Source organism: Mauremys mutica, chromosome 6 (assembly GCF_020497125.1).
Source record: "Mauremys mutica isolate MM-2020 ecotype Southern chromosome 6, ASM2049712v1, whole genome shotgun sequence".
Lineage (NCBI taxonomy): Eukaryota > Metazoa > Chordata > Testudines > Geoemydidae > Mauremys > Mauremys mutica.
Genome location: NC_059077.1, coordinates 120,595,945 through 120,620,019, shown reverse-complemented (window position 1 = coordinate 120,620,019; position 24,075 = coordinate 120,595,945). Strand labels below are relative to the sequence as shown.

Sequence of the window (24,075 nt, the reverse complement as noted above, 5' to 3'; positions counted from 1 at the left end):
CTATGCCAATTTACACCAGTTGGGGATTTAGCTCCAATATATGGAGTCTTTGTCATAGGTGCCGACTCTGGGGGGGCTCTGGGGCTGGAGCACCCATGGGGAAAAATTAGTGGGTGCTCTGAACCCACTGGCAGCCAAGCTCCCCGCCCCATCTCACCTTTGCCTCCTCCCCTGAGTGTGCCACGTCCCCACTCCTCCGCCTAGCTCCCAGTGCTTGCCGCCGCCAAAGAGCTGTAGCAAGCTCCAGCAGGGAGGGGGGGAGGAGCAGGAACATGGCACACTCATGGGAGAAGGCGGGGAATAGGCGGGGCCAGGGTGGGGATTTGGGGAAGGAAATGAATAGGGGCAGAGAGGGGGTGGAGAGACTTTGGGGAAGGAGTTGGAACAGGGGCAGGGAGGGGGTGGGGCAAGCGTCGAGCACTGACCAGCGCCATTAGAAGTCGGCACCTATGGTCTTTGTACTAGATAAAACCCTACCACCACCCAACAGCCACAAAGCAGCATTTGCTCCTAGTCATGGGAGAGAAATTACTAAAAGAAAACACTTTTCAGTGTTAAGTTTCCATAAAGTCACTATGAAGTTACTCACCTTCGCAGTAATGATGGTTCTTTGAGATGTGTGTCCCTGTGGGTGCTCCACTTTTGGTGTTGGTGCGTCCCTGCGCCGGAGATTGGAGATTTTAGGTAGCAGTGGTCGGTCGGGGTGCACATGCACAGCAGCTGTCTTGCAGTGCCGTTGGCACCTCATGTAGAGCGCGCAAAACCCGACCCCCTTGGTTCCTTCTCTACCATGGAGCCTGGTAGTATGAACTCCGAAGCAGAGGGGAGGAGAGTGGGTAGTGGAGCACCCACAGGGACAATACATCTTGAAGAACTATTGCTACTCCACAAGGTGAGTAACTCCTTCTTCGAGTAGTGTCCCCATGGGTGCTCCACTTGAGGTGTCTGTAGAGCAGTGCCCCATTGTGGATGGTAGGGGCTTTGGAGTTATACGTGAAATGGTTGGGAGCACGGTAAGGCTAACTATAGCGTCTGACATAGTGCCTTGGGTGATGGCATAATGTTTAGCAAAGGTGTGTTCTGATGCCCAGGTGGAAGCTCTACATATATCTATTAAAGGGAGATTGTTTAGGAAGGCTATTGATGTAGGCATAGTGTAGAATCTGATGCCCGACAGAGGCTCTTGTTGTGTAGTTGGTAGCAAGTTTGGATACAGGTGGAGATCCATCTAGATAATCTCTGAGTTGATATTGCACAACCCTTGGATCGGTCTGTTGTGGAGATACACAGTCTTGGTGATTTATGGAAGGGTTTGGTTCTGTCTAAATGGAATGCTATGACTCGCCTGACATCTAGTGTGTGGAGGGCGGCCTCTTGAGAATCCCTGTGTGGTTTAGGGTAAAACATGGGTAAGTGTATCGTTTGGTTTAAATGGAAGGATGTAGCTACTTTCGGCAAAAAATTCAGTCGTGGTCGTAGCATGATTGTCTGTAGTGAACATGGTGTAGGGCGGTGTGGCCATCGGTGCCCCTATTTCATGGACCCTTCTGGCTGACGTGCTCGCCACCAAAAATGCCACCTTCATTGACATATGTAGGAAAGAGCTGGTTGCTAGTGGCTTGAAGGGTGGGCTGGTCAGGCATTTGAGTACATGATTCAAGTCCCATGGTGGTGTAGGTTGTTGAACTTCCAGATACATGTCCTGTATACCCACTAGAAAATGTCTTGTGATTGGGTGAGCAAAGACTGATGTCCCCTCTACCTCATTGTGAAAGGCCATGATGGCTGCTAGATGTACTTTGACCAAGCTTGTGGTTGAGCCCAATTCTTTCAGTTCTAGTAGGGAGCCTAATATAATCGGTAGAGGCGCCGTGACCACATCTGTTTGGTTTTGTTGGCACCATAGCGAGAATCTCTTCAACTTCTGAAGCCTCTGAGGTAAGTATTTCTAGTGGTAGATCATCTGCTGTTTAATAATATTTGTTTCATTCTTTCTGAACAGTCTAGTTCTCCATGTTGGAACCACATAGGAGCCATGCTTTGAGGTGGAGCTTCTCCGGATTCAAATGGAGTGTTTGGCCCCTGTCCTGTGACAGCAGATGCGTCCGCAAGGGAAGCGTTTGTGGAGCACACACTGCTAGGCACGACAGGTAAGGGAACCAAGTCTGACTGGGCCAGGTGGGGACAATCAGAATGTGTGCTTTGTCGGTCGGTATCTTGTGAATGACTTGCGAGATTAGGGGTACCGGCGGGAATGCATACAGGAATGATGTGTTCCATGATATGAGGGAGGCATCCCCTAGTGATTTGGGTGTTAGGCCCGGTCTGGAGCAGAAGAGTTGCCCCTTGCGGTTTGTTGCTGATGCAAATAGATCAATTGATGGGTAACCCCATTTCTGGAATATCATTTTGAGGACACTGTCGTGTATTTCCCATTCGTGTTCCTCTGAGAAGTGTCTGCTTAGTGTATCTGCTGTTGTGTTCCGGCACCCCGGTAGGAAAGATGCCGTGATGTTTATGTTGTTGCGTATGCACCAATTCCATAATTTCAGGGCTTCTGTGCACAGAAGTGAGAGCAAGCTCCCCCTTGTTGACTGATCTAGAACATGCTATGTTGCCGGTTAGTATGCGAACTGATTTGTTCTGTATGATTGGTAGGAAGTGGCAGCCTGTGTTGTGTACTGCTCGGAGGTTGATGTGAAGTTGAGTTTCCATCACTGACCACTTGCCCTGTATGGTGCGGTGATCCAAATGAGTGCCCCAACCTATCAGGGATGCGTTTGTTGTGATAATGAATGATGGAGGGTCCTGTTGAAAGGGGATCCCTGTGTAGATCTTTTCTGGTTTTGTCCACCCGTATAGTGAAGTGATGGCCTTTGGGGGACAACGTCACTCTTTTGCTTAGGCTGTGTTTGCTTGACGTATACACAGTGCTCAGCCAACCCTGAAGACAGAGCATATGGAGTCCTGTGTGCCTTACGACAAATGTCATGGCCACCATATGTCCCAGGAGCTGAAGGCAAGTCCTCACTGAGGTTTGTGGACTGGTGGTGACCATTGAAATGAGTGTGTTCATTGTCACAAACCTGTGGCTTGGTAGTATTGTCTTGACCTGTAGGGAGTTGAGGTAGGCTCCAATGAACTCCAGGTGTTGTGCTGGGTTTAGAGTAGATTTCTTTGTATTTATCTGCAACCCTAACTTGTGGAATAGTTATATGGTTGTTTGGAAAAGAGTTTTTCGCAATTAAAGGGAAGGTCCTCCACCTTTAGCTTCAGTTTGTTCAGGATTCCCAACACCTGCTGCCAGGATGCTCTCCGCATCACCACTGCTGTGGCCATTGTTCATGCGGCTGTGTCTGCCACATCCATTGAGGCCTGTAAAGCAGTGTGGGCTATTATCTGTCTCTCGTCCATGATGGGCTTGAGCTGGGGACGTTTCTCTTCTGGAAGTTACTCTATGAATTCCTGCAGTTTGCCATAGTTATAGAAGTTATAATTTGCCAAGAGGGCGGAATAATCAGCAACCCTGAATTTGGAGTGTGGCTGAGAATATCTTATGACCAAAGAGGTCTAACCTTTTATGTTCCTTATCTTGTGGGGTTGAGCGAAAGTGGGGTTGCTTGCTGTGGAGATTGGCAGCTTCCACCACTAGGGAGTTGGGCTGTGGGAGGGAGAAAAGAAAGTCCATACCTTTAGCTGGGACGAAGTATTTTCTGTCAGCCCTTTTACTGGAAGGCAGGTGTCTGCCATATGGTCTCTGCAGGCTCCATTATGGCTTCGTTGATGGGAAGAGCAATCTTGGCTGAGGTAGATGGTTGGAGGATTTGAAGCAGCTTGTGCTGTTTCTCTTGCACCTCCTCTAGTGTGATCTCCTGGCTGGCCGCCACTATTTTGAAGAGTTCTTGAAACTGCTTCAGATCATCAGATGTTGTTGGAGTTGGTGGTATAACGGCCTCATCTGGTCAGGGGAATGAGTTATGGGCAGGTGAAGTGTCTTCCTGATCAATCTCTGAAATTGTCTCTTCATCCTCTATCCCCCGCTTGGGGACCTCAGATGTTTCCCTGCTTGGTGAAAGTGGAGGTGATCTAGTTTTCTGTCTGGCTGGGGCGGGGGCGGGGGAGATCTGGTGTAGTGGGATTTATATGCAGCCCATGAATCCCAGGGAGGCCACTGCATTGGGAAGGGTGGTGGTGGACAGAGCCAGGGTTGCCCATACCACTGCTGCATCTATCCAGAGTGGTGAGGCAATCTCCCATGGAGGTCTCCTCTCTGTCGGTGAGGAGTGTTGAGAGGAGAAATGGCTGCCCTGTGCATCCCCTTCCTCATCGCTGTATATGCACTGAGGGGCGGGAAATGCTGGGGGCTGCTCCATTCTTTGGCCTGGAGATTGGTCAGTGCTGAGTAGCGGCGATTGCAGTACTGAGGAGACAGCTATGTCCCTCTGGTGCAAAAATTGTGCCAGTGCTGCTGTGGCCGGTGCCATGTTCATATTGCGGTCAGCTTTCACGGAGGCAGTTGGTGCTGTTTTAGGTCTGTTAGTCGGTGCCGATGAATGAGTCGGTGCTGGTGGCAGCAGCATGGGTGTCGGAACTGCTGTTGGCACTGGGTTCTGTACTGTGATAGTCAGTGCCATGGAGGAGACATGGTGTCTTGATTCTGAGTTGGCGTATCGGGGCTCGGAAGAGGTCCACAAGGGGACAGTGCCGGAGGTTCCCAGGGCCTCGTAGGTGCTCTCTCTGGATGAGCTCGGCACCCAGGGCAAAGACCTCCCCGGGGAACTCCTCTTTCTCTGTGTGTCCCGTTTCAGGGAAGTCACAGCTCACCTCCTCGAAGCCTTGGAAGGCTAAGCATTGCCATTGTTAGAAGTTTTGCTGCTCTGTGACTCAGCTGATGTTTTCTCCTGAGGAGGCTGGAGGGACTTTTCCATCAAAATCTTTTTAAGGAGGAGATCTGTCTCGCCATGACCTCGCCTTTAAATTGCTACAGTGAGCACATTTCTGGCAGATATGAGTTTCCCCCAGGCAACGGACAAAAGATGCATGGCTGCCAGAGATCGGCATCGCCTCGTGGCAAGAGTCACATCTCTTAAAAACCGGGTGAGCCCAGCATTACGTCCACTAATTTTTCCCAACTGGGAAAGGAGATGAAAAAATATATATAGAAATTGGTTAAAGGAAACTATTTCTACCGCTAAGCTAAGGAACCAAAAACAAAAGGAAAAATGTTTTTTTTTAAATAACTGGCTAAGTAAAGTCTAATTAAAACCATCTAAGAGCTCTAACACTAAAACTAGTATGTAAACTACTTTCTTTTCTAAAGATTTTCGAAGAGGCAGCACTGCCATTGGGCTCCGTCTGCAGCCAAGGACAGTTGAGAAGGAACTGAGGGGGTCGGGTCGTGTGCACACTACATGAGGCGCCAACGACACCACAACACAGCTGCTGCGCATGCGTGCTCCGACCGAGCACTGCTACCTAAAATCTCCAATCTCCAGCGCAGGGACACACCGACACCTCAAGTGGAGCACCCACAGGGACACTTCTCAAAGAAGAAGAAAAAAGTGTTTTGCAAATAATAAAAAATCCCTTGACAGTGTCATACTTAGCTGGGAAATCTCTCAAAAACAGGACACAAACAAACGTTTTTTTAAAAAAGTGAATGAAGGCTATGACAGTCTCCTTAACTCTGCCTTCTTATTGCACAATACACAATTCAGGACAGATAGTTGGAACCTTGATAGATAAATACAAAGGTGAGCAGGACAATGAACTACATTGTACGCGTCATCACTGGGAAAATACTTTCTGTACTTTACAGTAAGTTACCATTATGGAATAAGTACGCTCTGTAGACAGACGTGATTGTACAGTTGTCAGAGGGTGGCCCTTTATGGCCCTCCTGTGCAAGGTGCAGCACAACACATGCACTTTCCTCAGTTTCCCTTCTCAGGGAACTCAAGGACTCTCTTGACTCAATAATACCCCTCCTTGGGGCTGGTTTGTTACCAAGACAGTCCAAAACAAGAGTCCTCAAACCTTTACCACCCCAGCGCAAGTAGTCATTAGAATCCCAAGACATCTCATCCCTCAATGCCCGACATACCACATGCCAGCACCTTCTGCCACACACAGACTCTGTCAGTCCTCTTCTGTCCTTCTGCCAAGACAGCCACCTGCAGCTCTTCCAGTGCAACCCCACTCTTCCCAGCCGGAACCCCCACAGCCTCTCCGCTGGGAGGTCATCCTCACCAGGCGAGCATCCCTTGCCCCATCCCGTCCTCGCAATGTGCCCTGTCAGGTCAGCCACTCTGCAGCTCCCTGCCTGCTTCAGCCCTTTCCCATCCCTCATCCAGCTTAGAGCCAGCAGACAACTCCATTCTCCTGCCTTCAGCCCTGGCTCAGGAAAGCCAGCCAGCAGACCCCTCTGGCGTCTGTCCTTGCCTTCAGCCTTCCCACAGAAAACACCTTCTGGCTCTGTCAGCTCTCATCTGCTCCTTCTGACTGACCAGGCAGCTCTCCTCTGCCTTTTCCTGACTGACTCTGGCAGCCCTGACGCACCAAGTCTCTCTCTTCCTCTTCCCACACCTGGTGCCCTGATCTTTTATAGCCCTGGGGACCACCCTGCCCTCTTAATTGGCCAGAATGGGAGCACCTGATGTGGCTCGGGGCACTGGATCTACTTATTTACGGGGGCCAGCCACCCTGTGCCAGTGTTACACCAATTTTATTGTATTATAATAATCTAGAACCCGTGTGAAGGCTCCAGCTATAACAACCGCCAGTGACCATTTCCTAGACACTGTATTCTTTGGATGTATGACCCAGTTCAGGTAAATATCCATATTCGGGAAAGCACTTATGTTAAACATGGGTTTCAATGCTTTTAAATAGGGGCCTCAGATTCCAAAGCTGTTTGGAACAGGGAAGCTATTCTGTGCTTCACATGTTTCATTGTATGACGCCACACACCCATCCTGCACCATATACATGGCAGGAGCAAAACCGTAGGTCAACATTTTCAAACCGGGTTGCCGAAAGTTAGACTCCGAAGCCCATATTTCAACACCTAGATAAGCATCTTAATTTTCAAAGATGCTGAGTATCCACTTCGAGACCAGCACTTTTGAAAATCAGACTTTATTTAGATGCCAAAATGTGGGTTTAGGAGCTTAATTTTAGGCAATTAGGTTAGAAAAATCTTTGTTTCTGGGCCTTGTTTAGCACAATGTATTTGCTCAGAACAGTGAGCCAAATTTATACAGGGCAACTACAAGACTGTCTAGGAGGAGAGATCTCCAATGCTCAGAGGCCAATGAGTCTTTCCACTAACTTCACAGAGCACCGGATAAGCCCTGTTTTCTACATTGCTTATTGGAAGCAGGAATAAGGGGGAGGATCTTGGTCCCAGGAGCATGAAGAGTAGGGGTGGACAATCAACTAGCCAACAACAGTCTGTGGGTAGAGGGAAGGGGAGTGGAAAAGAAGACTGGGGAGTAGGTTTCTCACTCACAATCTGAGCATTGCAACTGGCCCACGGAGCTTAGGTTCTGGATTTCACCTCCCACTTTTCCATCACTAACTGCCAGCTAGTCCCAAGCCATGTCCCTTGCAATGCCCATTAAGGAATATCACCCACTGTTACAAAGTCAGCAGGACACCACCAAACATGTCTCAGGATTGTGCACGTAGACTGACTGGCACAACTCTCTCTAGTTAATACCAGTATCTCTTTGGCTACATTTCCACCACGCACCACTGGGATACATGTAGCTTCACGTCACAGTGAAAAGCAGGCTGTGTCCACACTGCCGTGTGTAGCTACATGTGTCAGTGAAAGGCTCTGGCAGAGGGGACGCAGTGGGAAAAGGCTTTGGGAGCTCCCGGTGCTGGAGTCTTTTCCTGCTGTAGGGACAGGCTCCAGCAATGGGGAGCTACCAGAGCCTTTCCCCGCTCCTAGAGTCTTTCACTGCAACAGGGAAGGGCTCCAGCAGCAGAAGGCAGAGGGAACACGACGTGGCTAAAAATAGCAGTGTAGATGGGGAGGCGGGACTTAGGCGAGTAGAGAGCATGTGTGGTATGTACTTGCACACATATCCACACCCTTCAGGCATGTCTAACTCTACTCACCTAAGCCAGGCCTCACGGTCTACATGGCTATTTACACCTGAGTTGGGAGGAGGTTTACACACACATGGACACTACATGCCACTGAAAGAAGCATGTGTAGATGTAGCCTTGGACTATGAGAGGGTTATGAAGTTCCCAGGTCAGGTGACACAGAGCTATGTCTCTTTCCCGACTGGTTGGCTTGGAGTCCTCCAGTCTGTTCACATTCTAACTGGAATGGAGAGGATACTAATAATGAGACAGGGAGCCTGTCACCTCCAGGGCAGTGAATCCAGTCCAGATGGGCGGAGTCACCATCTGGCAGTGACCCGTGTGACATTAACATGTGGCCTCAGGCTCTGAGCCTGTGTCACTGAAGTAATGGTAGCTTTGCTTCTGGCTTCCAGGGGCACAGGAGGAGACCTTAGGTTCAGTTCTTAGTGGATCCACATCCCAGACTCCATCATCGTCTGAACGCTAGCTGATAGTTGCATTAGAAAGCCATCTAGGCAGGCAAAGGTTCTTTTCTTGGATCTTTTAAGGGGTTGGAATCCACACCCAAAAAAAGGCCTATAGAACTTCTTTACATCGAACCACATCAATAAATGACTGTGGAGGGGTGGACTCACCCTGCGGCGCCTCCTGCTGGTGACTTCCAGGAATTAGCTCATTCCAGCTCCAGAGCACCCTCTGCAGGCTGGTGATCCACCTGTCCTCTGGCCCCCCATGTCCCTCCTGGATCCAGTGCCCTGTTATCTGAGGTGCTGCCCCTTGGCAGAAACCCCTCAGTCTTAGGATCTCTCCTCCCTGGGGACCCCCACCTACTATCCCCACCTCACCTCAGTGTACGGCTACTGCCAGTCATTGTCTAGCCCCCACGCCCTGGAGCAGACTGCAGTACCAGCCTACTCATCACTGGCAAGGTTGGGTTTGGACCTGCTGCCTTGGCCTACCCCTGGGCTGCCCTCTGCAACCCCCAGTATCCATTGGCCTTCTGCTAGGCCACAGCCTTGGGCTTTCCAGGCTAGAGCTCCCCAGCTCCTCTGCCTTTCCCCAGCCCTGCTCCCCTCTGGTACCCGGTCTCTAGCTCCCTGCAGCGAGGCCCATCTCCCTCTACAGGCAGAGAGAGACTCCTAAACTCCTGGCTCACAGCCTTTTTATACAGGCCGGCTGTGGCCTGATTGGGGCATGGCCCAGCTGCGGCCGCTTCCCAATCAGCCCAGTTTAGCAGCTCCCGGCCACAACCTTCCCCCAGGGCTGTTTTGAGCCCTTCAGGGCAGGAGCGGGGTAACCACCCTGCTACAGTGACAAACTTGTCATAAAATAATCCCACGTAATTTAAGAAATGCTTTCTATCCCATTCAGACTGTTTAACAGAATTAACAGCCAAATGGTTCAAATTAAACATATGCTCTGGTAACATGAATCCTCCTACAGTGCTGTACTGTACATCTCTGCAGTGAAATGTCATTACATGCCACTGGAAGGCAGTGTCACAAATTTGCATTATTTTTATCTTCCCTATAAATTATAACAATACTCTCCCACTCTAAAATTAAATATTTTTAATTACTACCTAGAATTTATGTTAAACTGTAGACAGGCCCTGATGTTTTAAAGATATTCTTCCCTGGTGAAAAGGTTAACTTGTGGTAATTTCACACTCGTATAAAGCTCTCTCATTATGAGGTTTGGAAAATTTTAATTAATAATAAACTATCACCATTTTTTAATAAATTTCATGAGGTCATTCTTTATAATCCTCCACATTTCCTTTCACTGTAAATGACTATGCACTATAGCTGATTACAACAGGAATTAAAGTACTAAATACGGTAATAATAGCGATAAAGTTTCAGAAGGGATATTGGATGTTATAGATCAGGGATGGGCAAACTTTTTGGCCTGAGGGCCACCTCGGGGTTGTGCAACTGGATGGCGGGCCAGGTAGGGAAGGCTGTGCCTCCCCAGACGGCCTGCCGCCCCATCCGCCCCCTCCCACTTCACACCCCGATTGCCTCCCTCAAAACCCCTGCCCCATCCAACCCCCTCTGCTCCTTGTTCCCTGATCGCCCCCTCCCGAGACCCCTGCCCCATCCAACCCCCCTGCTCCCAGTCCCCTTACTGCCCTGACCCCTATCCACACCCCTGCCACCTGACAGCCCCGCCGGGGACACCCACCCCTGATGTAACCGCCCTCTGCTCCTCGTCCCCTGACCACCCCCTCCCGGGACCCCACACCCCTAACTGCCCCCCAGGATCCCACTTTATCCAACTCCCCTCCCCGCTCCCTGTCCCCTGACTGCCCTCCCGACCCCTATCCACACCCTCACCCCCTGACAGGCCCCCCGGGATTCCCACTCCCAACCCTCCCTGTTCCCCATCCCCTGACCACCATCCCAGAACCTCCACCCCATCCAACCACTCCCTCCTCCCTGATTGCCCCCCAGGACCTCCTGCTCCCTTTCCCACCCTCCCTCCCCCTTACCAGCAGCAGGAGCTCGCAGCCGCGACACCCAGCCAGAGCCAGCTGCACTCCCCACACTGCCCAGCGGGAGCAGTGGGCCAGAGCGCGGCCCGCGAGGCGGCGTGGCTGCGGGGGAGGGGGGACAGCAGGGGAGGGACCAGGGACTAGACTCCCTGGCTGGGAGCTCAGGGGTCGGCCAGGACGGTCCTGCAGGCCGGATATGGCCCGCAGGCCATAGTTTGCCCACGTCTGTTATAGATACTAGCTTCAGTGTCTAAGATAATCTCTATTAGAGACCAGGATGAGACCTAGTGTGGGGGGCAGATTATCCCACATCTGCCCACTGCAGGGTTCTTACACATTCCTCTGAAGCAGCCGGTGCTGGCTACTGCCAGAAACAGGCTACTGGGTTAGACGGAGCTTGGGGCTGAGCCACCCTGGCAATTCCTATATTCCTGTGTACCGATGTCCTCCAACAACAGGGGCCTGCTTCCCATGAAAAGCAGCCTCTGCAGCTGCTAATCTCTATCTCTGAACCCTAAGGGCAAAGGTTGCCCATGTGGGAAACAGAGCTTTCTTAGGGGACAGTCTGGGCCTGTGGAACAAACTCCTCCAGGAACCAAGGATCATCACAAACCTCATCATCCCCCACTCCAAGTGCGAGGCTCATTTCTTTCACCTTGCCGTCCCCAACATAAATACACAGCAACCCGTGTCTATTAAAAATAATAATCACCATCCTAGTGAAAAACAGCCCCACCAAAACACAGGACACTCCACTGCACACACCTCTCACCCTGGATTGGGATGGGAGAACACGCGTGACAGATATTAGTCGTATCGCTTAACGCACTGCTGGAAGGCGCTCAAGAGACTACCGTGATGGGTGCGGTGTAAGGACCTACACAGAACAGAACAAGCCGGATAGGTCCCACAGAATCCTGATGCCCTTGCCAGCGACTGCATAATGCCTCTTTGATTGTGAGCTCTCTGGGGCAGAGACTCTCTTTGTTACCTGCCTGTACAGCACCTGCTCTCTGACTGGGGCCTCCGGTGCTACCGCAGAACAAATAATAAGGGGCTAGATTGTTCCTTTAGGCACTGCCCTGTGCAGGGAGTGATGCATAAGTGGCGCCACCCCAGGAGCAGCTCTGGGAGGAGGTGTGACTCACAGACACCTCTCTGAGTTACAGTCCCCCTGCTCAGGGGTGGGGGGGAGCAAATTACTGTGCTCCTGCCCTGGCTGGCTCAGAGGCTGTAATTAGCAGGCGGGGAGTGGAGCCAAGGCATCTCCCCCAATCCCTGCCCGCCCGGGCCCAAGCTCCAGGTAGCTCACGCAGGAGGATAAGGAGGGGCCTTACTGTCTCACATGGACTATGCACTCCATGCAGAACAGAGTCACAGAGGTGACCCAATATGGCTGCCTGGAGCTACCCTTTCCTAGCGGGGGAGTCACAGAGATTGCCTACCCCATTTTCAGTACATGGGAGCCAAAGGACTCCACTGAGCATGTCAGAGTGCTCCAGGTCCTAACACCAGGGTGAGTTCTTTGCTGACTGATGCCCATCAGCCGAGGAAGAATTTTAAAGGGGCTGGAGCGCCGAACAGCTCCGTTTCGGGCTCAGCCAGGGGCTGTGGAGCGTCTGGAACTACTGAGCCTGAGGAGGACTATAACCATCCCCAAAATCTGCAGTTGGAGCAAAAAGCCCCTACAGCAGGATTTCAGTCCTGGGGGGGGAGGGGGAGCCCACTGCAATGGGCCAGGGATCAGAGCGCTCCTTCCAAGCGGCTGGCAAGTAGGGGGCAGTCCCCACGCACACACTGCCCACAGAGGCAGGGCAGAGCCTTAAGCTGTAACACTTGCTTTTATACATAGAGCTGCTCCTCTCAGGCAGACTGGCTGTCACTCAGGGCCCTGTCCCATAGGCTGAGCAGCCTCCAGGACAAGCAGGGGCAGTAAGAATCGACTTAGATCAAATATACTGACAATAACCTGTGGCCTAGGTTCTCCTTGCCCTGCTTCCTTTTCTCTGTTCTTCCCCCTCTCTTCTCCCTTCACATCCAAACCATCCTCTCTCTTTATCGCTTCCCTGCTCTCTCTCACCCAACACCGGGGACCATGGGACTTATCTGTCTGCTGATTCTGGAGCCGGGGATTGATCCGCCCCCTTCATTCGACTCCCTATAACTAGACCCCACTGCATGGAAGGGCTGGTGCTCTTTGGTGGGCGCTGGAAGAAGCAACGTTTCTTCTGGCGGGGGTAAGCAAGAGTCGTTGGAGCACTCCTCTGCGGTTAGCACAGAGCAAGCTACGCTCTGGCTGGTCACTGAGTTGGCAGTATCGCTGGTATGCACAGCTGGCAAAAGGCACTGGCAGAGCACTTCAGGGAGCCCAGCTCAATTTAGGCCCTCGCTGATTATATGGCAAGGCATGCGGGTGGCTGTCCAAGTCTCTGAAGCCAGTAGAACTGCGACACTTTGCAACCACAGGAGCCTGATTTTGGAAGAATAAATTAAGCCAAAATTTGGGATTATTGCCTAATATTTTGGAAGACAAAAAAGCTTCAGTATTTGCTTTCATGAGTAGGAAAAACAAGAGTTTCTTATAGTTTATGAAGTTATTATTTGATTCAAATCAGTGGGGGCTAAGTGCTTTTCTCAGGTCTTTCTGGTCTCTGCATATCTGCTGGCCAGTAGATCTCATACTGAACTCTCTTCTCCCACCCTAGGATCTGTCTACACTGCAATCAGGACAGCACGTGTAGAGGTATTGGAGCAAGCTTGCTAGAGTGGTTTAGCCACGGCGGCCCAGGCTAGCTGCCAGAGTAGCTAGGGTCCTGGGCAGGATCGTCATCAGGTGGCGAGACAGTCCCACCGCCTGCGCCTCTGTCAGACCCCCGGCGACATGGCAGCATAGGGCTAGAAGCAGGCCACGTCTGCAACCACTTGATGCTGACTCAGCCATCTCTGTGCCAGATCATTTCATCTGCAACGTGTAATGCTCTGTGCCAGGGGCTGACAAAAACCAAACATGCAAACCAGACAAACAAAATGCAACAAGAACGGCACCGTCAGCCTAGGTGGGAGGGAGGGAAAAGGCATTAGCAGCAAAATGTTCCCAGGGAGAGTGCAACACTGGAATACACCCCATCCAGCTTCTGTTTTAATACAGGAACAGTACCAGTGATGAGCTGCCAAAATCTTAACAACCGGTTCCCTATAAAAAGTTCTGATTTAAGGGGTGGGGGTAGCGGGGGAGGGGCCATGGGGGGTGACATACCCGTGGGGCCGGGGGCCCCTGCAGGGCCTGGGGCAAATTGCCCCACTTGCCCTTCGGCAACCCTAGAACTTGCAGCCCCCTCTCCCCTTACCTTGCCGGCAGCTCAGAGCAGCAGGATGACTCAGGAGCTCAGCTGAGCAGCCCAGCTGCTGGCCATGCTGCAGCTCTGCGGGGGGCGGGCTGGGGGAGACATCCTCATGGGGCCAGGGGCCCAGGGCAAATTGCCCCACTTGCCTCCCCCCCCCATGGCCCCGGAGCTTGCAGCCCCCTTACCTTGCCGGCAGCCCAGAACTCAGCTGAGCTGCCCAGCTGCTGGCCATGCTGCAGCTCTTCGGGGTGGGGGAAGCGGGGGAGGGCCCGGGGAGACATCCTTGTGGAGCCAGGGGCCCTGCAGGGCTTGGGCCAATTGCCTCACTTGCCCCCTCCCCTCCCCTCTGGCCAGCCCTGGAGCTTGCAGCAGGACCCCAACACACACCTTGCCGGGCCTCTCAAAAAGTGGCAGCAGGATGACTCCAGAGCTCAGCTGAGCTGCCCAGCTGGTGCCGGCGGCTGGCCACGCTGCGGCTGTGGGGAAGCATGGGAAGGGCCGGGGGAGCCTCAGCCTCCCCAGCTGGGAATCCTGGGAGCAACAGGATGGTCCGGCCTGCGGACCGGAGTTCTTTGCCCACCCCCTGGCCCTTTAACAACCGGTTCTCCACAGAGGTCTAATTTTAGCAACCGGTTCTTGGGAACCTGTGGGAACCGGCTCCAGCTCACCACTGAACAGTACGTGGTTCCCCTGTTTCAACAGGATTCCATTCCACCTAGTCACCACCCTCTGTGCAGTGGCATCTCCTGCTGTGATTCTCACCTGTCTTACCTCTTTCCTTACACCTTTGTCCATTTCATTCGGATCTCTCCAAGGACCTCAAGCATCGAGCACACTTCTACAGTAACTGCCCACTAATTTAAATCCTTCATTCATGAGAATTCTTAATTGGCTTCTCTCCAGAAGAAATAAGCCCAATTTTATCGTTTTCCGTCAGATCTAAGCTCCTTGATTCCATGTATTATCCTAGTTTCTCTGGGTTGTGCTCTCTGCAATGTGAGTGGTATCATACAGCAACCCAAAGTGGACATTTTCTCCTTTTTGTTCTGCCAAAGCCCTCCTTGCTGTCCTTCTCTTCCTTCTTATACTTCTCTCCCAACGCGCCAACTGCTCCCTGTAATTTTGAGAGCTCTGTTTTTACTCACAATTAACTTTAACAACCTATTACTTATTCCCATAAATATGGATATGTATCTTCCAGAGATTGCTCTCTGACCTTCCATTAGCTCATTTGCCGTATGTGTACATACGGGTACAGGACACACTGTCCACCTTTTCCCTGCTGGCTCGGCTTCTGCTGTAGCTGTTACATAGCAGCTATTTGTCCTCAGAACACCTCGTGTGCCTGACACCATGGCCCACCCTGCTATTTGGCCACATCTAGGATGGGAAAATACGGAGTTGGTATACACTGAAGCAAAATTGTTCTTTTTAGATCAAGCCGCCTTGTCTTTTAAAACAAACAAACAAACAAAAAACAAAACTCATTGTCTGCGATGCGTATATGGCACAAATCCCTGTTTGGAGCATGGAAGTATTGAGAGGACAGTTTTTGCATTGAACATAGGAGCAAGGAGATGAAACACTGAAATAGAGTTGAACAGATTCACTGGGATGCAACCTGGCAACAATATTTGTAAATGATGTTTTCTTTGTTTAATACCCATTAATAACTAGCAACAAATACCCAAGCCTGACAGACAACTGGACGCTCTATGGACTCTCAGACTAGCATCCAAATTTGATTTGTTGCTACACCAGTTTCTCTTGGAACTCTTGCCACACTATCGCTGACTGCAAATGGACTTTTGGCCCATAATTCCAAGGATAATAGTTTGCTTATAATGCAATAATAATACAAAATGCTCCATGAATGCATTTCCTTTCAAGTGAACCACAAAGTACACCGTAACTCACGGAAAGAGTCTCCACTGACAGACAGTGAATAACTGTTTTCTACACCTTAGCTAATAGCTTTCTCCTTTCCACAGATACATTGAAAAATTGCTAGGAGCTGTTTCCAAAGCGGCCTCCATAATATGCATGTGCATGAAGGAGACTCAGAGAGCACTGTGGTGCAGAGGGAACATAGGAATGTAGTGAAGGCATCTCTCTAATGGTCCTTTAGGTCATCGCCAACTGCCAACCATCCATAAGGCAATTGAAAAGCTAACTCTATGCTTCTTAGAGCTACATCTGCCCAATGCACTCATCTGGTTCCTCCTAGCTGGGCTTCTGACCAAGACACCAAATGGGAAGGTTGCTGACTACACTGACAGAGGACTTCCTGCTGCGGGTGAACAGGTGCAGAACGTCCACACGCGGGTTATGGGCCCACCCACCAGATTTGAGAGTCAGTATGCTACTGTCCTGCCTCAGAGACACAGTAGGCTGAAATGGCTGCCTTCCTTTCTGACAAGCTGTTCCCAGAAAGTAGGGATGGACAACCGCTTCTCTGCCTACCTCATTCTCACAAAGCTCCTTGTCAGGAAGCAGCCCCCCCATGTCAGGGCAAGACACACGGAGAGACATGTGGGAAGCATTCACTGACTGCTACTGCCTTTGCTGTGCCTGTTCTGAGAGGAGGCTAGATGACGGCTGGCAGTAGCCACTGAGGCAAGGTGGGGATAGGGGGTTGGGGGTTCCCCTGGGAGGGGAGACCCAGCGTGTGGGGGTAGTGCAAGTCGCCAGAACCCCAAGGTACGGGGCACCGGGGTCCGGGAGGGACATGGGGGCCTGAGGCAGGTGAGACACCGGCCAGCAGAGGGCGCTCTGAGGCTGAAGAGCTAATTCCCAAGAAGACCAGCAGGAGGCGCTGCACCAGTGAGTCTTCGCTTTGCTACAGAGACCATAAACTCTTCCTCATTTGTTCCTGTTCTAATATATTAGTACTTTAAAACATTTGACCCTTTTTGACATTATTTCATAATATTGGACCAATGTTTGACCAACATTTTACCAATTGACCAATTATTTTTGTACAGGTCAAATGCCCAACTCTAATTATGAATGAGATAAAATGGACTTGATGCAAACACTTCTTTGCTGCAAAGAGCACAGTGTGTACTGGGGAGAAGGCATAAAGGGAGCGTCATGCCGGACTCTTTGCCAGCCATGGTCTGTTCCATGAAGATGGCTGCGCTGGATTTAAAGGGCCGTGTGGCATGGAGGGGAAGGAGGGGCAGAGAAGGAAGAACATAGACCAACATGCAGCTAGTGAGGGTGGCAGTGCCCACCCTGAGACCATGTTCAGGGGGTGGAGACCTTCTGAAAAACGGTGTCTTGGGTTGGGCACCCAAAATCACTAGTGACTTCTGAAAACCTCGGCCTCCCTCCGCTTTAAGATGAGCAATGGAAACAAGGGAAGAGGTCATGGCAGAATAAAAGGAAAGGGTAAAGAATTCTGGGATATTTCAAGTAACCACATATAATCAGGACCATAGTTTTAAGTCTCATCGCTTCAATATTGATTTATAGGGAAGAATATGCCCATTGAACCAGCAGCAACACATCTTGTGATAATACGAAACCCTAGGTCTTATCAGCAGATCTCAAAGTGCTGGACAAAGGAGGTCAGTATTGTTATCCCCACTGTTACATATGGGGAAACTGGGGCACAGAGCAGTGAAATAATTTGCTCAAGGTCACCCAGCAGGCCTGTGACAAAATCAGGAACAGAACTCAAATCTGCTGAGCCTCAGTCCACTGCTCTAACCACTAATATATCTGCCTGCCTGCAGCTCTTTGATGATCCTTAGTGCAGTTCTCAAAGTTGTGCATACAGCACCTGCCACAGTGGGTCCTAATCCCTGCAGTACTAATGCAGTACACATAATGAATAAATAGTAATTTCTGCAACATGGACCACATGTGCATCACATCAGATGGACCATTCCCCTTCGCATACCAACCTCGCAGCAGCTCCAGCAATTGCGTCCATGGAAGAGTCACAGCTGGAAAGTATTTCGTGTGTCCTTGGTTGCATTCTAACTGGAAACAAAGAGGAGAGCCAGCACCGTGGGCCCAGCCAGCTCATCAGAGCCAACCACAGTGGTGAACAAACCATTGCCCCGCTCTGTCTGACAACCGTGGATTGGACTGGAGCAGTTCTATCAGCTGCCTGGGGGAGAGGAGGAGAGCTGCAGCAGGCATGCATGGGTGTGACTTATTGTTGGATAGGTAAGGGTGGGGGGGTTAGCAGGTGGAAAAGCAACCTCCCTACCTCCATTCAAAGTTAGTGCCATGCTACAAAGCATCACGCTTGTACGAGGGGCGGGATTTGGGCTATGTTAGAGTCATAAGTTTGAAAGTCCTTTTTTGCGGGGGCAGAGGGGGTCTAAAATCTCAATCATAGTGTTACATAATATATTCCCTCTCTCACACACACACACTTTTGTTTGTACTAGGTTGTGCTGAGCTGCACTGTTACCCCAGGACAGCAAGGTTAAGACATATTGGAGGACTGTTTGCAAAAACCTAGAATGCCGTCTGCACTGTCTCCATGCTAAACACAAGACTTCCATTTCCAGCATTGTCCGTCAGGTGTTTTTAGCAGCACTAATGTCACATAGGGAGAAATTCACCCATGTGCAGAGGGTGAGCATGAGGCTTATGCACCCTTCCAGTCCCAGTTAAAACCAGCTTAGATGCTAGGCCTCTGCATGGGCTGGCTTTCACCCTTTAAAAATAAGTCCGCTTAATTTTACACTCAGTTAAATGAATACTCTTTTAAAATGTGGCAGGGACGGTGGTTACAATGGGCTCTCTGTGCAATCCACCCCATCTTTAGTCTAAAAATGCAACATACAAAGATCACACATTCAAATGGTCTTCTTAGGAGAAAAATTACTCAGGGTAAATAGTCTTCCTCTGTAAGACTCTGGTTTCAGCCTCTTCAAAGATATTTGACTCACTCTTGTCTTTATCATCTATCCTTCTATCAGTTAAACCCTTAGAGAGTAATATGATACTATCTGACTCCAGCAGGCTTGCGGTGGTGCCAGATTTAACTTTGTAATGTCACGGTTACGACTGCCGATTAAAAATGAATCAGTATTTATGCTATACATCCCATTTGATTAGAGATTGCCCTTTCCCATTACAAACATTACTACAATTGATGGGCCCAATATTGAAACAGTGCATCCCCATTCACATATTTAATATAGCGTTTGCCTGCTGGTAGGTCACATGATTTCTCAGTGTTCTGGGACACTATGACACACAATACAGCTGAATCTACCTCGGTAATCTCAGAATTATTATCACTATATATATATATAACACTACATTTAAGTGTGCGTGCTTTTAGAATATTTATCGTAACCGACACAGGGTGCCTCTTCACAAGAATATATGCCACTCCTGGATAAGGTTCATGGAGCGGTTCCAGGCAGCAAGAATCAAGACTATATGGTTGCCAGCTTTATAAATGGAGGGAAAGAGACAGGGAGCTTTCTCCCCAGGGCTGGCTCCAGACCCCAGCGTGCCAAGCGCGCGCTTGGGGCGGCGTGCTGCGGGAGGGCGGCAGGTGGCTCCGGTGGACCTCCCGCAGGCGTGCCTGAGGAGAGTCCACTGGTCCCGCAGCTTGGGTAGACCTCCCGCAGACGTGCCTGCGGAGGGTCCGCTGGTCCCGCGGCTTCGGTGGAGCATCCGCAGGGAGGTGGAGCGTGCCTGTGGGAGGTCCACTGGAGCTGTGGGACCAGCGGACCCTCCGCAGGCACTTCTGGGGGAGGTCCACCGGAGCCGCGGGACCGGTGACCGCCAGAGCGCCCCCTGCGGCGTGCCGCCCTGCTTGGGGTGGCGCAATTCCTAGAGCCGCCCCTGTTTCTCCCACTGGACTCCCAAGGTCAGGTTTTTAAATAAGGGTAAAACAGGAGCACCCTCAGAAACAGCTGTGTAGCCACTGCACCAATGTTCCCTCTAATTTTTTCCATCCGTGTGCGGAATGAATTTTGTTATGTGCACCAATATTGAGGTATGTGCGGCTGTGCGCCACCAGTAGAAACAAAAAACCGAGATATAATGTATATTTTTAAAAAGTTACCATAGGGATAATTACTCCAGCCAAGACAGGCTAGGCATTTTAGAACTCACTACTCAAAGAATTAAATGTAAGCATAAGAGAGAAATAAAATTATGAACAGCACAGACCAGTCAAAAAACTGAAGTAACAGCACTTTGAAAAAATAAAATTACAGAGACTAATATATGTGCATTGCAGGAAGTACCAAGAAGTAACAACAACAACAACAACAACACAAGTATGTGTTGGGAAGTGAGTGTGTCAGAGACACAGACAGAGTGTGTGTGTGACAGACAATGTATGTGTGTGACAGATAGACACAGACAGTGTGTGTGTGTGAGACAGACAGGGTGTGTGTATGTGTATGTGTGAGAGAGAGGCACAGAGACTGTATGTATGCGTGTATGAGATAGAGCAGGGGTAGGCAACCTATGGCACATGTGCCACAGGCGGCATGCAAGCTGATTTTCAGTGGCACTCACATTGCCTGGTCCTGGCCACTGGTCCAGGGGGCTCTGCATTTTAATTTAATTTTAAATGAAGCTTCTTAAACATTTAAAAAACCTTACATACAACAATAGTTTAGATATATATTATAGACTTATAGAAAGAGACCTTCTAAAAACATTAAAATGTATTACCGGCATGCGAAACCTTAAATCAGAGTGAATAAATGAAGACTCAGCACACCTTTCTGAAAGGTTGCCGACCCCTGAGATAGAGACTCTGTGTGCGTGTGTGTGTGTGTGTGTGTGTGTGTGTGTGTGAGAGAGAGACAGTGTGTGTGTGACAGAGACAGAGACAGTGTGTGTATGAGAGAGAGAGACTGTGTGTGTGTGTGTGTGTGTGAGAGAGAGAGACAGAGACTGTGTGTGTATGAGAGACAGAGACTGTGTGTGTGTGTGTGAGACAGAGACTTGGTGTGTGTGTGAGACAGAGACTCGGTGTGTGTGTATGTGTGTGTGTGAGACAGAGACTTGGTGTGTGTGTGAGAGAGAGACAGTGTGTGTGTGTGTGTGTGAGAGAGACAGTGTGTGTGTGTGTGTTAGAAAGAGAGAGACAGAGACTCTGTGTGTGTGAGAGACTGTGTGCGTGTGTGTGTATGTATGTATGTTAGAGAGATGGAGACAGTGTGTGTGTGAGACAGAGATAGATGTGTGTGTGAGTGACAGACAGACAGACAGTGTGTGTGTGTGTGTGTGAGAGAGAGCGAGACAGTGTGTGTATGCGCGCGCATAGGTGCTAGCTTCCTCAAGGCCTGAGAGGTGCTCAAACCCCTGCTCTGCTCCAGGTCCCGCCCCCACCTACCCCCTTCCCCCACGACCTGACTCCCATCCCGCCTCTGCCTGCCCCTGCCCCTGCTCTGCCCCAGACCCCGCCCTCACCCCCACCCCTCTTTCTGCTCCGTTCCGCCCCCTCCCCGGAGCATGTCCCATCCCTGCTCCTCCCCCTTCCTCCCAGAGCCTCCTGCACGCCGTGAAACAGCTGATTGCGGCAGGTGGGAGGCGCTGGGAGGGAGGGGGAGGAGTTGATTGGCAGGGCCGCCCGGGGAGCTGGCTGCCAGTGGGTACTAAGCACCCATTATTTTTTTCTCTCTCACTTTTAGCACTCTCATGATTTATAAATCATTGTCATGACTTCTGGGGGCCTGATTCATGATTTGTGACTGTCCAGGGCTGACTGCGCTGCCCGCACTGTTCCAATCGTGCTGGCAGGTTAGGAGTGTATTTTAACATGGACTGCAGCGTGGATTCCCCAGGCCACGTGATCTCCCCATTCTGTTTGTTTATACTCATTAACTGCAGTAAAATAAAGACACAGTTAATTTGGTCTTTCAAGTATAATAATTTTTAGATAGTGCAGTGCACAAATTATCCAGTCTTAGTGTGCGTGATCTCATCTGCTTCAGTTTCCATGCATTTATCTAGCAATGTTGTCTGCTGATTGTCCTCTACATTTTGCTTATTTAATTTTTCAAATCTGGCTAAGAGCTGATCCAGCTAATGGGCCATATGTTCCTGTAATACTCCCACTTTCTCCTCCAGCTACGTATTACACGGCAGTGCCACTACATCTGTTTTTCTCTCTGTCCTTTTCTCCTGCCTCATACACTAATGTCCCGCAGTCTGACGAGATGTCCTTATTGCCAGGGTTTATGTTAAATTGTTCTTACTGGGCTTCTTTATACTCCGCTCCCAGGTTTACACTTCTGACCTGAATCAGACTCTCTATCTGTACTGCCTGGAAAGGTCTTTTATTACTTGTCCTGATGCTCCACACCTCTGGTTCTGACAAGTCACAAATGCCTCCCACTTGCCCATCGAAAAATATACTAGCAAAGTCCATTCCCTCAGGCTGTTTTCTGTGCCACTCTTTTTATTCCATGGGTGACATCAGGGCTGGACTATGTTTATAGGCCTCAATGATCCATGCCTGGAGCCCCAGCTGCTGGAGTCACGTGACGATATCAGATTCTCAGCTTTCAGTGAACAAAATGTTTCTAGCCCTTTGGGATGCCAAGAAATAATTGAAACATGCCTGGCTGAGTCTGCAAAGAGCCTGAAACAATAGCCTGAGAGATGTAAACTGCTCCATTCCACAGGCTGTCCCCACAAGGAGGGTCAGGACCATGGCTGGGTGGGGTGTGCCGGATTGGATTCAGTTCTGCTTTAAATTCATCCCTGTGCAGAAGGTGGCCAAACCTTTCACACCATTCAGGTCCCACTTACATCCCTTAGTCCTCCAATTAGGTGGTAAGTGCTGCACGGGGTGAATTTTCCTCCCTGCGACCAAACAGGGCAGCTTTCAAAACTTGGCATCCCCGTTGCCTCTTGGAGCGGGAAGGGGTCCTCAGCCCAAGGAGCGTGCTGCAATGAAACACACGTACCACAGTGACAACTTACAACGACAGGAAAGGCAAAGCTGGAAGAGCAGCCAGGGATCCACTGACCTCGAGCTGAATATTTTGAACCAAGCTGGCATAGTCACTGTTGCTTCACATCCTTCAACCTAGAAATAGGGGCCATTTAAATCATTCAGTCTTTTGAGCTAGGGGATCTGATGTGTCCTGCTGTCCGGTTCTGGTCAAGCTCCCTGGCTGGTTACGCTCCAGGCTGCTGTGTTTGGGTGCCACACAGCTGGACTTGTTTGCTCTTAAGTTTCCCTGGATCTGGTAGGCTCCAGCTGTGTCTCTTTCTTGGGCTTAGGGTGACCAGATGTCCCGATTTTATAGGGACAGTCCCGATTTTTGGGTCTTTTTCTTACATAGGCTCCTATTACCCCCCACTCCCTGTCCTGATTTTTCACATTTGCTGTCTGGTCACCCTATTTGGGTTCTCTGGCACACTTCCAGGCATGGACTCTCTAATACCCATTGACAGAAGTAGGACCCTGAAGCCCAGCTGCTCTCACTCTCCATTCCCCCCCGCCCCCGCCCCGGACCAGTGCAGGACACACCCCCCCAGTTGTGTAAGCACACCCTTGCCCGGAACTCCAACTTTGTGGGTGCTTTGAGTCACAGTTGATGTCTCCAAGGCCATGAGATAGTGGAAGTGTCTAACATACGGGCTTTGCAAAGGTTCCAAAAAACAGTAACTCTTTACTTAGGGTAGGTCCATACTTACCCGCTGGGTCGACGGGTAGCGTTCGACTTCTCGGAGTTCGAACTATCGCGTCTAATCTAGACGCGATAGTTCGAACTCCGGACGCGCTCCCGTCGACTCCGGAACTCCACCACCGTGAACGGCGGTGGCGGAGTCGACGGGGGAGCCGCGGACTTCGATCCCGTGGCATCAGGACGGGTAAGTCAGTGGAACTAAGGAAGTTCGACTTCAGCTACGCTATTCAAGTAGCTGAAGTCGCATACCTTAGTTCGACCCCCCCCCCAGTGTAGACCAGGCCTTAGACTGCACAAAAGCTACACAAATCCAGACAGAATAATAATCACCTACACACATTTCCTTTCCTCAGTTTCCTCACCACTCTGGAGCATTCTTTGGGGTTTAGGTAGAGTCCTTTAGGATACCCAGGATCCTCCTCCTCCTTTTGCAACAGGGCTTCTTCTCCAAATCATGGAATCTCTCTCTCCTGCACACTGCTTCCTTGTCTGG

The 24,075-nt window shown here is 50.4% G+C and overlaps 2 long non-coding RNA genes across 3 annotated transcripts in view; one reads left to right on the top strand and one right to left on the bottom strand.

Annotated features, from left to right (window-relative positions):
• Positions 1-5,532, top strand: part of LOC123372561 — a 44,205-nt gene extending 38,673 nt beyond the window's left edge. The window contains exons 2-3 of the long non-coding RNA XR_006580343.1: positions 2,003-2,150; positions 5,321-5,532. This is a non-coding gene — a long non-coding RNA (uncharacterized LOC123372561). The remainder of the gene's footprint in view (positions 1-2,002; positions 2,151-5,320) is intronic.
• Positions 1-11,457, bottom strand: part of LOC123372562 — a 46,816-nt gene extending 35,359 nt beyond the window's left edge. For both annotated transcript variants that reach the window (XR_006580344.1, XR_006580345.1), the window contains exon 1: positions 11,363-11,457. This is a non-coding gene — a long non-coding RNA (uncharacterized LOC123372562). The remainder of the gene's footprint in view (positions 1-11,362) is intronic.
• Positions 11,458-24,075: the final 12,618 nt, after the last annotated feature.